The following is a 15875-nucleotide window of genomic DNA, read 5'->3' on the forward strand; positions in this document are numbered from 1 at the left end:
AAAAGTTTTCTTTCAGGAAATATGTTTAGGGGAGCCCATATGTATCTAGGAGGACCTTCAGCAAGCTTGGGTTGTATAGACCTGTGAACTTAAAACTAATTTTCCAAATAAGGCCGTTGCAAGGTGCTACAGTTCACAGAAGGGATGGGGATGGGATGGATGGTTAGTTTGTGTTTAATAAGGACAGAGTTCAGGTTGGAGGATGAAGAAACTCTAGAGTGGAGGGTGGTGGCAATGATGGTTGCACAACATGATAAATGAACTTAGTGCTACTGCTCTGTATGCTTGAAAATGGTCAATGCAGTAAATGTCCCATCTGTGTAAACCACATGCAAAAGCCACAGCTCACTGGTGCCCTCCTGTTGTGACCAAATGGACAGGAAGAAATAGCAAAGACTGATCTAAAGAGGAAGCACAGAGAGCAATCTCTGGTGGTCTTGGCCCACCTTGATTGGTGAGAGCTTGGCCAACCCTGGAACTCACTTTCTCCCTGGGGTCTTGTTTGGGAGCCGTAGAGAAGTCAGTGATACCAGAACCAAAGAAGGTGACCCAGAAAGAGAGTGGTTAGGTCACCAGGGCCTCTGTGGCTTGAGTCCTGTGCCTTAACAGGGAAGCAAGCTGCCTAGCTCTGCTATGTCTGCAGGTGTGGCTCCAGCCTGACACAAGTGAAGCTCCTAGTGACCTGGGTTAGCCCTCCTTGTGATTTTCCTGTTTTCCGAGGGGCTCAGATAACATTTGTAAAAAGCATTTGCCTGGCTCTTCTAGATGCAGCTGGCCCGAGCAGGTGTCTGTTTAGAACCTCCCAGTGGCTTGGATCTCATGGGTGCTCCCCTCTGCTGGGATTAAGGTTCCCAGCTGCAAGGAGAAGCTTCTTGGACCTATGTTGGCCTTCAGAGCTGCCCACCCTGCTGAGGAACTAGGTGTTCTGTCAGTGAAAACCCTCCCCTGCACTGTACGTGTTCTCTGGGACAGTGCTACTCAGCCTCGGTGCTGAACACTCATTCAGGATGGACAGGGATTGTCCCAGATGTGAGCAGGACTCCATTCCTCTGGCAAGAGCTCTGACTTTGGAAATGAACCTCACCCACTGCAAAGAGAAAAGCAAAGGGAAGACCAGTGAACTTTCCTGGGGTGTTTGGACACAGAGAGATTCCTGGCCTGAGTTAGCTTATCGCAGCACCCAGGAAGTAGTTAAAACAATATGGTCATTTTATAGCCAAAAGAGATTTCAGGAAGCTGGTGCCACCAATCTTGTATAGTTTCCCTCACCCCCGGGGTGAGGGAGGCGGTCAGAGCTGTCATTTATTTTTTCACTGTTTAAACACTCCTATTGGGAGTGTTTGTTTCTTTATTTTTGAGACAGGGTGTTGCTCTATTCCAGGCTAGCCTGGAACTCTCTATCTCAGACTGGCCTTGAACTTGAGATCTTCTTGCCTCAGTGCTGGAGTGCTGGGAATACAAGCATGAGCCACCACACCTAGGGCTTATTTTATGATATTCCATTAAGACCATTATTGTTTGTGGATGTTCTGAAATGAGTCAGCTTTCCATGTTTTAGGAATGAACATGAAGCCGGGCATTGGTGGCGCACACCTTTAATCCCAGCACTCGGGAGGCAGAGGCAGGTGGATCTCTGTGAGTTCGAGACCAGCCTGGTCTACAGAGCTAGTTCCAGGACAGGCTCCAAAGCTGCAGAGAACCCTGTCTCGAACCCCCCCCCCCAAAATAATAAGAATAATAAGAATGAACATGAAGACTCTGTCCACTGTTTCTTGACTGTCCCGGAGAGCAGAACCAGCTCTGGAGATCTTTCTATTCCTTCAAACAGTAATTTCCTTTTGTTCCTTTGTTTTGTTCTGTTTGAGACAGTGTCTCCCTACATAGGGTATGCTCACTGTGGGAACTCACTGTGCAGCCCTGGCTGGCCTTGACCTCTCTTCTGTCTCAACCTCCCAAGTGCTGGGACTATAATGGGATACCAGCACATCTGACTTCGTGATGGTCGCTTGAGATTGTGGGCAGAGCAAGTTTTGCTTTGGGCTCAGATCTGAAGAAGCATGGCCAGTACACCCCAGGGAAGCCCATGCTGGTGACAGAAGTAAACCCCAGCTGACCGTGTGTCAGGGAGGTAACATGACTTGCCACATTCATGGGGCGCTGTGATCAGCAGCGACACAGCCTCCTCACGTGGGTGGCAAGCTTGTGCTCCTCATTAAGAAAATTGCTACTTTAGAACAGGCTCTGAAAAGAACTTTTTTGCCTTTACTAAAATTAAGAAAATAATAATAAAACAACCCACCCAACACCCTAAACTTAAAAAGAAAAAAAAAAAACTTGTCGTCAACCCAGAAAAAAAATCTACACAGGTTCAGTATGGAGTTAGAACTTATTAGAGGCCCGGACAGAGCAGAGAAGAAATTCTCACTGGGCAAGGCTAAGGCTTCCATCCTCCACTTGCTGCAGTTGTAAAGCCTGAGCCATGCCGCAGAGTGACAGAAAGTGCTTTCGGATAGACAACTAAATCGATTTGCTCTGAGACGTTCATCCCCTGCAGTCATTCTGCTGGCTAGCCACAGAAACCTGGTGTGGAGCACTTGACAACTGAAGAGGCCCTCAGTTGGAACTTGACTGTCGTGAATGCTGAGCTCAGTTACACCAGGGGTGGGAGCCACCCTCCTGGTGCCACAGAGTCATAAACAGGAGATGGCCTCTCTGGTTCTCCATGTAGAGAAAGTGGTGGGCTGCCATGTCAGTCTCTGTGGTCCGTCCTTCAGCACGGTCTTCATGGAAGGGCCATGTGTTTGACAATACTTTACACATCCAGCAGCCAGATGGTCCACACAACCCATCAGTGGTGTGGTATGTAAATATTTCCCATCATTACCACAGGGCCGTTGTGCTGACATTAGCAAGGATGAAAAATAAGGATTGGCGCTCCTGACAGCCAGTCAGGCTACAGGCAGGCCTGCAAGGCCACCTCTGACTCCCTGGAGGCTTCAGACAAGTGTGGTCTCTGGCTATTCCTCTCCCGATACTCAGGCCCTAAGAGGACCATATTCCCATCAGCTCTTTACCAACACAAGGTTCCCTTCTCAGGAGCCACTGCTTTCCAGCTTGTAAGAACTATGGCTCAGCTGTTTTCCTCTTTGTTTTGTTTACCAAGAAGCAGATAGCTAAGTTTTTCTTTTCATTCATTTGATTGCAGATTGTCCTCAACTAGGAATCTAGGTATAGATGCTTGTTTTCATCTCATGGAGTGAGCATATGCTATAAGGGTTTTAAAACCAGGTAGTAGTGAAGAACATGAATAAAGCTCCTATCATGTGCTTATATTATGATTGCCATGTGCCCAGTTGTTCTCTGTCAGATCTCCCTGGATTATCAACATAGATGTTATCAATGATCAACCTAATCTTAGTTGCTTTTTATAGTAAAGTTTCGTGTGTGTGTGTGTGTGTGTGTGTGTTTGAGGGGTGGAGTGGGCAGCTCACTATGTCGCTTATACTGGCTTTACTATCCTCTTCACCCTCTCAGCTAGCATTACAAGCATTCATCCCCATGTCCAGCTTTATTGTCACTTCCTGATTATTATTGGATTGGATGCTGGTTTCCATGCAGTGCATTAGGGACCTGTGGTTCTTTCATATTGCTCTGCCATCCCCTGGGGCTCCATTGGGGTTCTCCTCTGGAGCTGTCAGTCAGCTGGCTGGTAGTGGAGGCTGGGAAGGGAGAATGTACAGTACTGCGCATGCTCTAATCCCATGGTCTCACCTGGAGTTTGCTGAGGGTCTAGGCACGCATCCGCACTCCCTTCTGTGAGAGACACGGAGCTGACTAACACAGAATCTCAGACCCACTCTAAGGATCACCCGTTATTCATAGTAAGTCCCACCAGTGTCACTCTCCAGTCGTGTCCAAGTCCCCACTGCAGACAGTGCAGTGCATGGCAGCGAAGAGCTGGAGCCAGTCAACGGATGGCCTGGCCACCCCACCGGGTCGTTAGAGAAGTTTCAGCTTCAGTGCAGCTGTAGGAGCTCAGCCTGCCCTGCTGGGATGCCGAGAGTCTCACTGAAGCCCTGGCCCTCTTAGGGACTCATGTGACTGAAGAGGACAAAAGGCCTCCCTAGTCTCCTGTCAGGGACAGAAGTGTCTGCAAACCACTTAGCTACACCGCAGTTGTCTGTTGCTCACATGTTAGCCTCTCATGCAATTTGCGCAGGACCTGGTGACACCTCTGCTCACCCATGTCAACTGCAACAGCTTGACTTAGGCTGGGGGCCCCACTTACAAGCCGGCCCAACTCCTGTAACAGAGAGACCATGGTAGTGGATGGGAGCACCAGCAGTGGTTCCCTGAGTGTGCTAGGTGACCTCCAGGGAGCTGGTTTCCAACATGGCTGCTGCTTTCCTCAGAGCACAAACTCTGGGCTGCCTCTTCTATTCCATCTTTCTTTTCTAATTTTTTTCCATTGTGATAATGTATATAGAACATGCAGTTGAGCATTTAATTCTATAGTGTACAGTGCTGGGCAGTGGTGGTACACACCTTTAATCCCAGCACTCAGGAGGCAGAGGCAGACTGATCTTTGTGAGTTTGAGGCCAGCCTGGACTACAGAGCAAGTTCCAGGACAACTAGGACTGTTATACAAGAGAAATCCTGTCTTGAAAAACCAGAAAAACAAACAAAACACTATTCTAAAGTGTGCAAAAAGAATGGCGTTAAAGTAAATCGTTACTGCTTGGCACCTGTTGGCCCATGGAACACGGTATGATCACGTCTGTCTGTCTGTTTCCCTATTCCCCTCCTTTCAGTCTCTGACCCCCATTCTGCTTTCCCTCTCTAGCAGTCTGACCACCCTAGCTATCTCTTATAATGAATGATATTTTTTCTCTGTGAGTGGCTCAATTCTCTTGGCAGAATGTTTTCAGGGACTGTAGAATGTATATGAATTCCCTTCCTTTTTACAATGGATGGGCACTGTATTGATGACCACATTTGCTTATCTGGACCTCTCTCCTTGGATACTGGGGCTCCTCCCACCTGCCTGTTGGATAGAGTGCTGCCGTGAATCTAGGAAGGTACACACCTGTTTGCATACCTGTCTTCAGTTTTTAGCCAGGCTTCCCAAGATGGAGGTTCAAAGCTGGCACATTGTCACTTCCTACACACTCCGTTGATTAACCAGGTCAGAGGGCCATTCAAAGGAAGGGGGCAGTACAAGGCGCTGATGTCTTGAAGGCCATTAAAGTTGCAGTCTGTCATGACCACTCTGGGGAAGGGCTTTGGGACTGCTGGCTGGTGCCTTTGGAGCACACAGAGTCCCCTGGGTTTTGATGGATTGTGTTAGCCATCCCCCAGTGGTTCTTCTTGGAGAGGGCCACAGTCTTCTACTGGCACTGTTTTGTGTTGCTGAAGGCTGTGCCTCTCATTACATAATCTGTTATTCTGTGCTGCACCAGGCCCTGGTTACTTGTCAGAAGTTTCTAAAAGCCAGCTGAATCAGCTCCAGGCAACTGGGGGTGCTGCCTCCCCTCATAGTATTAGTCACTCTGTACTTAGCTAAATTTAACTTTTTATCATCCAAATGATATTTTTGTGGGCTTGGGATTTTACATAATGCTACCAACTGCTGCAGGCTAAGAATTTCTCTTTCTGCTATGTGTTCTTTGTGTGTGTGTTTTGTGTGTGTCCTGGGTTTTTCCCCATGAACTCTTGCACTCTCAAGGAAGCATTGCTGGGCCCCTTTTCCTTGACTGCTTTCCCAGCTCACAGCATCATGCTTCAGCTCTGCATCCACCACTTGCCAGCTGGGAGGAGAAGAGCTCCTCATGGCTTCCCAGTGGCCCCTCTCAGGCTTCTGCCTGCACTTGAGGGCTCTCTGCTTTGAAAGTCTTGAGAGTCCCTACTGTCTGCAGCACGCTGGGCCTGAGAAAGAGCAGCTCAACTACAGAGCAGTGTGGTGGGTGAGCACATACTTAAGATGGAGCTGCGAGAGCCAAGCACTGAGATGCTCAACTAGCCTGCCCCAACGTGAGGTCCCAGAGGCAGGCTCTTCCTGATCTCTGGGGGAACACAGTGAAGGGCCAGGAATTAGTTTCATGGAGAACATAGACCTGGCTCTCAAAAGACAGCTGTGGCGTGGTGACACCTACCTTGAATCCCAGCACTTGGGAGGTAGAAGCAAAATAATCTCTGTGAGTTAGTGGCTAGCCTCATCTATATAATGAGTTCAAAGCCAGCCAGGGTTACATAAGTGAGAACCCATGTAAAAGGGTGGGGATAAAAGGTAGAACTGGAATGGTATATAGGGAACTGGGCATAGATCTCAGCCCCTATACCTGAGCCCCGCTGTCCAAAAGAGGCTGTGTGGGCCCCCACCTCAGGGTGTGGTGTGCACCCATGTGTTTAGGAAGCAGTGGTGGTAGCAGTGGCAGAGGCCCAGGAAGATGCTAAGTGGTTGTTCTCACAGACTCGTTCTTGTAGATTTGTGACGTCTGTACTAGTGTCCGTCCTCTCAGATGAGAAAACTAAGCCCAGAAGGTCTCAGAGCCTGCAGAGCCCATCTGTCTACAGTCCTCCCCCGAGAGCAGCGTGGTCTCCTGAGTGCAGCCCAGAGTAGGCCATTCACATGGAACTCAGTTAGTCCTGTATACTTACTATCCCTGGCCTGATTGGGATGCCCAGTTCCTCCGAAACACTCTGGGTAGAAGAAGGAGGTTCTGGCTGCAGGACCAAGAGAGGAACTCATCTCACTCAGTACCCAATTTGTCTGTTGAGTTTTCATAGTTTTCAAAATGCGGATGTATTTTTTTCCTGGTGTAAATTAAGTGACTGACATTGACCTGGAGATACAGCCCAGTGGCGAGCATTTGCCTAGTATGCATGAAGCCCTAGGTTTAATACCCAGTGCAACAACAAACAAGAAAACTAAATTATATATTTTATTTAAAGATTAAGGAAGATTGGAAACATGTCCACACAAAAAATTGTCCATAAGCGTTCACAGCCGCTTCTCCACAATTGCCAGCACTGTCCAGATGTCAAATGGCAGATGAGCAGAAGCAAAACGTGTTCTCTCCACCCAGCAGAGTGTTGCTCAGTTAGGAGAAGGGATGAAGTAAGCTGGGACTATGCTTCCAAGGCAGAGAGCTTGCCTGGCATTTGTGAGACTTTGAGTTCAGTCATGGGCACTGCAAAAAAATTACATTAACAATTAAGACATTAAAAAAAGGAATAGCATACTGCCACTTGCTGTAGTCTCTGAAAACACAGCCCTAGGAAAAGAAGCCAGATGTGAAAGGGCTGCACATGGTATGACTCCAGTGATGTAAAATGTCTAAAATAGGCAAATCCACATAGACAGAAAGCAAATCAGTGGTCCCCAGGGGCTGGGGGAGGGGGAGAGAATGAGGACTGGCTCTCATGGGTTTTGGGTTGCTTTGAAGGGTGACAGATGTGCAGACTAAGATAGCATGATGGCTGCACAGCCTTGTAGATAGACTAATAAGCACTCATGATAATCACTGCTTTCCACAGTGAGCTTCATGGCATTGTAGGATATATGTAAATTTTTTTAAATTGGTGACCCTGCTTCCCCGTGGCATTCCAAGGCTCTGGACAGTTTGCTTTGGAGCCACCTGCCTCAATCTCCATGTCAACGGGGGTGGAGACAGCAGGGCTGGCTTCAGTCTCACTACCCACCAGTAGTTGTTTCCAGCCAGCTGGGGCCAGCTTGAGGCTTGCGGACGTCTGGGCAAGGGAGCTACTTGGCGCCCCACCAACCTGGTATGTTTTAAGTGTTTGTTTGACATTTATTTAGTGGGGATGAGGAGAGACTGATATTCTATTAATGGAAACCATATAGAGAAAGATTCCCTTACCAATTCACTTACACTGACTGAAACAGCACGGGGATCCGAAAACTTTTTAGGAAAATAATTTCAACTCTTGCTGTTCTTATCTCTCGAGCAGGTTTGGTTTGGTTTTCTTTTCTCTCCCCTGCAATTCTCTGCATCTTTGAGGGGTATTCTGGAGATTCAGGTTTAACACTTAGGTAGCAAAATGGTTTATTCTTGCTCCTAGGAATAGGAGCAGATGCTGTGTTATCTGAGTGTAGACCCCAGCTGCTGGAGTCATGGCTACCCACGTGTGGAGCAGGCATGCAACAGATTTCAGCAAGGAGGATGCTTCAATTCTCCCTGTGTATGTTCCAGGTTGTTGAAAGGAACTTGGGTTGACCCGTGACATATTTTTGTTTCATTTTAACAGGGCTCTGGGCACCTGTCCTGAGCTCTGTTCTGCAGGCGACTGTCATGAGGCCTGCTATTAACCAAGTGCCGCGTGCATCGCACATCTTCAGTGGATTTCGTCAGGGCATGAGTACCCACCGCACCACTCTTGGCTTGTCTTTCCCCTAGTCTCCTGGGTGTGAGTCACCATTGACTTTTTCACCCATGGGTGGGCTAGTCACATAGAATGGTGGGGCTTGCCTGACAAAACTGGCACACCAGTGACCAAGGTGTTGTCATGGCAAACCCTCAACCCTCCCCACAGTTTCTCTTACCTCGGAATGTAGGGACACTAAATGATGATCTCATAGCTGTAGAAGTATGGCAGTGGAAGCTAAGAATCAGGATGGTACGGTTGTGTGGAGCTGGGGAGCTGCAGCAGCAGATGCAAGTAGAGTGAACTGGGTGGCCTGAGCAGCTGCCCCCACTGCGCTGTGGGGAACCTGGTCAGGAAAGTATAAGGCTATGTGCGTGGGCACGAGGGTCAGAGCGGGACTGCCAAGGAGCCTCTGTTTGAAGGCCAGCCCAGAAGTGTTCCCTAGGGTGTGGGATGGGCAGTGTGGGTGGTGTGTGAAGAGCCGCTGTTCCCTGCAGCCACACCTCCCACCACTGTGCATCACTAGCTCTCTGCACATTCCTTTCCCTCCTTCCCTCTCTGGCTCCTGCTGGCTGTGCTGCTCACTGCAGTTGATCACTTTGTCATCCTGAGCCTTCATTACACGCCCCTTGGGTTTATGCTTGCCTCTGTCAAGACTGCGCTGACAGAGCTGGTGTCTTACTGGTGCCTGACATCAGACTTTGAACTAGGACTGCCCTAGACTTGACTCTTGGTCCCTGACACATTATTATTCCTGTGTCTGTAACTTGCTGGTGAATTGCAGGGGAGGTCATTGGAGGGCCTCTTAGATAGCTGCCTCTTCCTAGTCCTAGGTACAGGCACAGGGAAGTGGGGCTCCTCAATGTGTCTGACAGATGAGTACTAGTATTGAGCTGTGATGTGGACCTGGCATGTTTCAGGCTTTGTAGCAGCCCTGGGCTGAGCAGTGGCTTCATTGGTCCTTGTGGATATTCTGTTGTCTGTAAGGCCAGTTGGACCTGGGACTCACTGAAAATTCATTTCTCTCTTTTTCATCTTGTTTAGTGAGCTCTGGCCTATGGGTACTCGGTAGAAGTGGGCATCTGTTCTAACGTGTCTAAGGGCCTTAGAGGATTACTGGCAAAGCTGGAGGCCACCTGCATCTTCCATCTGAGGATCCAGCCAAGTGTCTCCTGACTCCTTCCTGTTTTGCCTAGTTTTCCAGCTGTTCCTACTCCACCCCCACCCCACAGCCTGACATGGTCCAATCCTAACTGGGTCCTGAGTAAAGGAAGCACTTAGACTGAAAGCCAAGAGTTCTGGTCACTTACAAGAAGGCAGTGGTGTGCTGGCGTATTAGTCCCACTCCCTGTGTGATTTTCCTAAGTGGACAGTGTGGAGGTATATCCATCACTGGTTCAGAGTTAGGCCTTTCCTCCCCAAATGCATTCATCAGGATCTGTGAAATGGATACCTCTCTGCCATACACACCCCTTTGACTCTCTTGCTCCCCTAAGGCCGTGAGTCTGATACTGCTCAGGCTGAGGCTGGCTCTTCAATTTCCATGTTGATTGGTATAGTGTAATGAGGAGCTAAGTTGGCTCATGTCTTTTACTTTTGGGTTTCTCCCTGCAGGATGCTGGCACGTGTGTCCTGATCCTGACTCCCTTCTGTGGACAAATTGATCATTCCTCTTCCTGTGGTGGAGACATTGACAGAGCTGCTCAGATCCACAGGTAAAGACCAACTGCCTGCTACAGTGGCCCTGTCTTCCTGCCCAGTCTTTAAAGTTGGAGGGCTATGGAGCCTTTACCATTTCTTTCTCCCCTTAAAACTCCTTCTGATTGCTGTGATAGACAGCCATCTATTGATCAGGTGGAAATAGCTTCAGTAATTGGCAAGGTCTTCTGTCCTTGGTAGCAATGGCTGGTGGCCCCACACAGAGCACACCAAGGGGATTCCTTACTATCTGCTCTCAGGATTCATTCTGGGCCCTCTGTTCCAGGTGACAGATAAGATATGGGACAGGGTGGGGAGGATTTTTGACTTGAAGGTGACTTCTTCCTAGCTGGGAACCCCAGTGACCCTTTAGCCTCTTCAAAGAGCCAAGGCTGGGCCGCTTGCTCACCCTGTTGTCCACAAGCTGCAGCAGTGACCCAGAAACTGGCTTCCATGTGTTTTTTTAGGCTTTGTCCCTCTGAACCCACCTGCTTCTTGTCCATTTTATTTCCTAGAAAATGTCTCTTCTGACCTGTGCTTTTATTTGAAGGCCTGTAGTAGACAAGACAGGTGGTACAGGGACTTTTCCTTTCCTCCCTAACTTCCTATGGACTCTGCTTTCTGGACACTCATCGGTGGGCTTGGGCTTTGGGATTGCAGGGACTGCACATTGCTTCTAGGGAAGAAAGCTGGGAGGGGAGGGAAGCTTACTGGCCCCAGCCTCTGCTGTGGCCATTGGACTTCATCTTACTCGTGGGAGCTGAAGCCTCAGGTGTTAGACTTAGTCGCGTGGCTGGCCAGTTACAGGCTTGAGATTCGACCCAAGTCCAGACCAGGAGCGCACAGCCTAGCTTTCCAAATGCAATGCCTGGGCCTTTGGGTTCCACCTTGTCTTGCTCCTGGTTCCTTCCCTCTGGGCCCCTTCCTCACTGGGAAGCTCCCAGGGCACAGGGTTGCCTGGGCTGCCTCTGGCTTTTGCTTGCAGGCTGGCACTGAGAGCTGTTGTTTTCTCTAATTGCTCATTTTCTTCACTTGCCAAGAAATGGCCTCCAAGTGCTAAGGAGAAAACTGCTATGTTATGTTGTTGTTGTTTTGTTTTGTTTTATTTCACTTTCAAAGGTGTCCTGCACAGGAGGGATTATGGGGATAGTGACATCAGAGCACTTAGCTCCAACTTCTGTGGTCTGGTCTGAGCTCCATGGTTGGACATCTGCTAGTAGAATTGATCTCCAACATTCGGCAGGGCCCCCAGAAAACCCTTCCCTGCAGGACCTAAATGTTGATGTCACCTCTTGGCATTCAGAGGGACCCTGCCCCTGCTTTACTTGGGGCCTCCACTTCCTGTTTCCTTTCTCACAGGAAGGGGCTCTTTCCTGCTTAGCAGCTGTCATCAGTGAGTTTGCAGAGGTGATGGCCTCACAGCCCGCCTACCCAAGGTTCTCAGTGACTTCCCTGCAGACATGGTCAAATGTTTGGTGTACAGTAGGTGCACTTGGCATGCTGTGCCAGCCTGCAAACACAGAAGGGGTTACCATTCCAGGTGCCAGGGATGCAGCCGTGAACGAAGCAGACAGAAGCTCATGTGAGCAGTTTACATCCTGGTGCAGTCTCCTCTACCCACTCTGTTTGCCAGCTTCCTGTCTTCCCTCCTGAGCCCACTTCAAGTACTTACTTGTAAGCCCCCCAACCCATGCTAACCCATCCTGCCTCTTCATATTGTCCCAGATCACTGCTGTCACCATCAGCTCTGAAGCCTCTGTGTGCCTGTGGGTTGTCAGTCTGAGGGCCCTTTAATGGAGGGCTCTGTACCTCTCTTACTGCCTCTGCTTCTCCTGCAAACATCAGGCCTGAATGGAGCAATTATGTTTGCTCGCTGCAGGCCTCTGAGCTGCCCTGGAAGTTTGTAGTAACATGATGGGCACAGAATTCTGAGTGGAAGGCAAGTTTATGGATAGAGAGCAGCCCTGTCAGGGGTGACTGAGAACAGGAATGTTCCCCCTGCCCTCCTCTGCCAGGGTGAGGAATGAAAGGACCCAACAAAGTTTATTTTTAGAGACACTTCTTGCTCCAGAGGAACCCAGGCTGTTTCTTTCCAGAAGGGTGGTAGGCTGGAGGGCCCGGCAGGACAACTGGCTTGTTCCTTGGCAGCCTGGCAACTTCTGCATTTGCCTGGTTCAGAGGCACAGAGAGTCTGCCCCAAAGAGGGTCCTAGCTGAGAAGGAAGAGCATTTGCCCTCAGCAAGTTGAGCAGGCTTCATTCTGAGAGACACAGTAGGACTCTTATCCTTGACTGCACCTTGGTGTCCTTGAGGCTAGAATGCAACAAGAAGGGTCTCCTGGCACAGGCCTTCGTGGCTTCCTTCCTACTTCCTGGTGTAGGCTCAGGCTAGGAGGGGTACTTCCTGCCATTGTCTGTGTGACAGGCCTCTGGAAGGTCACTGTCTCCTCCAGAGGAAGAGGGCCTGGGTAGGGCCTCAAAACACAGTAGTAATGGACATAGAATACGGGTGTCTGTCTACCTTTCTTTCCTTTTTCTGGACATGAGCTGAAGCCAGGACCTAAGTGGTGGTGCCACCTGGGCAGCTGAGCCTCTGGGCCACAGTTTCTCATCTATCTTTGTGGTCAGCCTTGTCCCCATGTGACAAAGTTGGCCAGTGTATTCCTTTGGTTCTAGGCCATATCAAAGCCCAGGATGGACAGGGCTGAATGACATGACACAGAGGGAAGGCAGCACCCTGAGGTTCTTGTCCTCAGCACTCTGCTCTCCACACAGTGCTGGTAGAAGAGCTGGGGAGAGCTGATGGCCTAGCCCTGCTGGGGCCAGCTCTGCACTTTGCTTCTGCTGGCTTGTCCTGTCTGTATTCTGTGGTCTGATGGGCTACTTTGACTCACATCCTGCAGTTTACAGGACATGGACTTGGCCACAAACCTCCAAGGACTCACTCTCTCTGCCTGTAGGCCTCCCCTCCCTGGCTTACACCCCACAAGGACATCACTCTCTCTGCCTGTAGGCCTCCCCTCCCCGGCTTACACCCCACGAGGACAGCACTTTCTCTGCCTATAGGCTCCCCTCCCTGGCTTACACCCCATGAGGACAGTCCTCTCCTTGGGTCCTGACCTGTGCTTTCTTTCCAGCCAGGTGGCAGAGTCTGGCAGGTGCTTCTCTCTCCACTGAGGATCACCTGTGGAAGATGCTTTGTGTCAGCCAACTTTCTGTGACTGAGGGATTCTAACTGTCATGGGGCAAGGTTTGGGTTGGCTGTGACTGGTTGTTCCTGTTGCTTTTAGGCCTATGCTAGGTCCCACTTCATGGTGCTGCACATGGCAAAGCAGAGCCCTTCCCTCAAGGCCAGGAAGGAAAGACCAGAGAAGAGAAAGGGGGCGGGGTTTTTCCCCTTTGAAGGCAGTCCCTAGTGTTCTAAGACCTCCCACTACCCCACCTCTCAAACATATTTAACAATCTCTCAGTAACTATGCAACTAAGCATGCTCAACAAGATGGAAAGTGAAGCCTGGGGATACAGCTTAGTGGTAGAGTATGCCTAGCATGTGTGAAGCCCTGTACTGTCAGAGGTGGGGGGCAGGAAGAGAAGCTCTCTGAGAGAGACTGTCTGGGACTGACTGGGGATAGAGAGCAAAGGGAAGAATAGCAGGGATTTGGGGGTGTCAAGAATGAGGAGGGCATGGCCTTGTAAGTTGGTGCTAAGGCCTTGACCTTGACTTTGAGTGGCATGAAGCCGTGAAAGCATTTGGACAGCTGAGGACCAGGATCAGCCTGTGGCTGCTGTGTTCACAGGCTGCAGAAGCACAGGAACAACTGCAGTAAAGGGGTCGGTGGTGCTTGGACCTAGGAGTGCCCGTTGAGCTCTAGGTCTGTCTTCAAGTATTCCTGGAAGGACTCTTTATCCATATTTAAAAGGGTTTTGTAGCCTTGGAGGACCCAGGAGACCTTCTGATCTGACTTGTAATGTAACCTGTGGAGAAAGGAAATTGAAGCCCAGTAAAGGAAGTTTTGTGTCCAAAGTCAAGTGACAGAGCCAAGCAGATTTGGGATTCTGGAATCTTAAGTCCCATAGTTTGCAGCAGAGCTGGGTGGTCCCTTGTGTACAGGCATATGAGCCACAGTCAAAAGAGCCTGCCCCACACTGCTACAGTGATATCTACTGAGCAGTGATATCTTGCAATGCCAGCAACACCGTGGGTGGCAGCCTCCGCTATGGGCAGGGCCTGAGGCTTTGCATGCTGAAGGTTCTTGGCACTCCAGGCCTTCAGCAGCTCTGTCTGGGCCACTGCCCAAGATTCTGACTCTAGTTGGATTGCGGTGTTTGTGACATCCAAGGCCTTGGGCAAATCAAAGCCAAAGCTCATGGTACTCTTTATTCAGCTTTGACTGAGCTTCTGCTGAGGGAAGGGCAGAGGCCAGGGAGAGACTGTCCTGCCCTTCAGGAGCTGACAGGTCAGCCAAGGCGTGTGTGGTAGAGGTGGGGCAAAATGTCCATGTTTGAGACGTGCAAAACTGGCCAAGGGCAGGGATCATTGATCTAAGGTATGAAACAGCCTCCATAGCCTCCAAATACACCAGTGCGTACCGCCAGAGCTCATGTCCACTGTGGTGGTCCTCTTCAGTCTGCGGTTTTGCCTGTTGTGATAAAGGGACACAGAAGGCCAGCTGTGTTCACTGAGAATGGATATCACTTACAGCCAGGAGGACCTGCTGTGCTCTTGACACCATTGCTCTTCCCTGTCTCCTTGCTGTCTCTTTGGAAGGGGCTCTGGTCACTGTGTTTCTAATGACAACCATTACAGTACTCTCTAGCCAGTAGATAGAAGAGGCCTGTGCTGTCCCCTAGGTCCAGAAAGTAGGACCTGGGTGTCCTGTGCAGAAGGGCCACCTGGAGGAGGTAGAGGAAGATCTTGTTCCTGTTTTCTTGAGGAAGTATGAGTTTGGAGGCCAAAGTGGAAGCCAACATCCAGTTTGATTTTCCTTTGTACTGTTTAACTCAGCCTGGTCCATTTGCCATACAGACATGGAAATTGCTGCCTCTGGCCGCTTTATAGACTGCCTCTGGCATCTGCCCTTTGCTCTGGTGAATAACCTGGCAGTCACAGTACATGGCTAAGAACATGCTATCATAGGCAGAACAGCAGGGCCAGGCCTGGGTGGCAGGAGGCGTGGCCAGACCCCAGGCATCTGTGTACAACAAACTTCAGGAAAATCAGTTGCTGGCACCTTCCCGAGGATAGATGGTGAGGGCAACAAAGCACCCAGAGACCCTTCCTTCCCTGAAAACATAGCCAAGAGGCTGAGCATAGTGCCTTGTAGCTGTGACTGCACTCAGGAGGCTGAACTGAGAATTTCAGGTGACTACTAAGTTTCCAACAAAGCAAAATAAAACCCCAGAAAACAAAACCAAAGACAAGTTCCCTGTCCAAAGGACTGTGGGGCTGTGAAGATGCACTTTCTAGTTCTCTTAGCATCCTGCACCAGGCTGCAGCCCCCTGCACAGCCTCCTCCCGTACTGGCCTGCAGCGTCTGATGTGCTGTGCTCAGATGGCCTCTGTCGTTTCTGCTGGGACTCTTTAGGTGTAGACCGGTGCTCTAGGACCCCTGTGACTGGGGCCTCCAAGGCTGAGTGCTGTTTCCCACATTGCGATAACTTCAGGACTTAATCTTTTTGTCTCCTATGAAAAGGGGGTGGCTGATTTACCCCTGGATTGAGCAGTGTCCTCGGTAGGTCAGTTATCAGACCGGCATGGGTTAAATGTGCTCTGTGTTGGAGCTGTGCCTGAAT

At 49.9% G+C, this 15875-nt stretch overlaps 1 protein-coding gene across 7 annotated transcripts in view; it reads left to right on the top strand.

Annotated features, from left to right (window-relative positions):
• The window catches only part of Pitpnm2 (phosphatidylinositol transfer protein membrane associated 2), a 138436-nt gene that overhangs the window by 21387 nt on the left and 101174 nt on the right, over positions 1-15875 (top strand). For all 7 annotated transcript variants that reach the window (XM_075979013.1, XM_075979044.1, XM_075979032.1 and 4 more), the window contains exon 2: positions 10001-10101. The gene's annotated coding sequence lies outside the window, so the exon portion shown is untranslated. The remainder of the gene's footprint in view (positions 1-10000; positions 10102-15875) is intronic.

This window comes from Microtus pennsylvanicus, chromosome 1, assembly GCF_037038515.1.
Source record: "Microtus pennsylvanicus isolate mMicPen1 chromosome 1, mMicPen1.hap1, whole genome shotgun sequence".
Lineage (NCBI taxonomy): Eukaryota > Metazoa > Chordata > Mammalia > Rodentia > Cricetidae > Microtus > Microtus pennsylvanicus.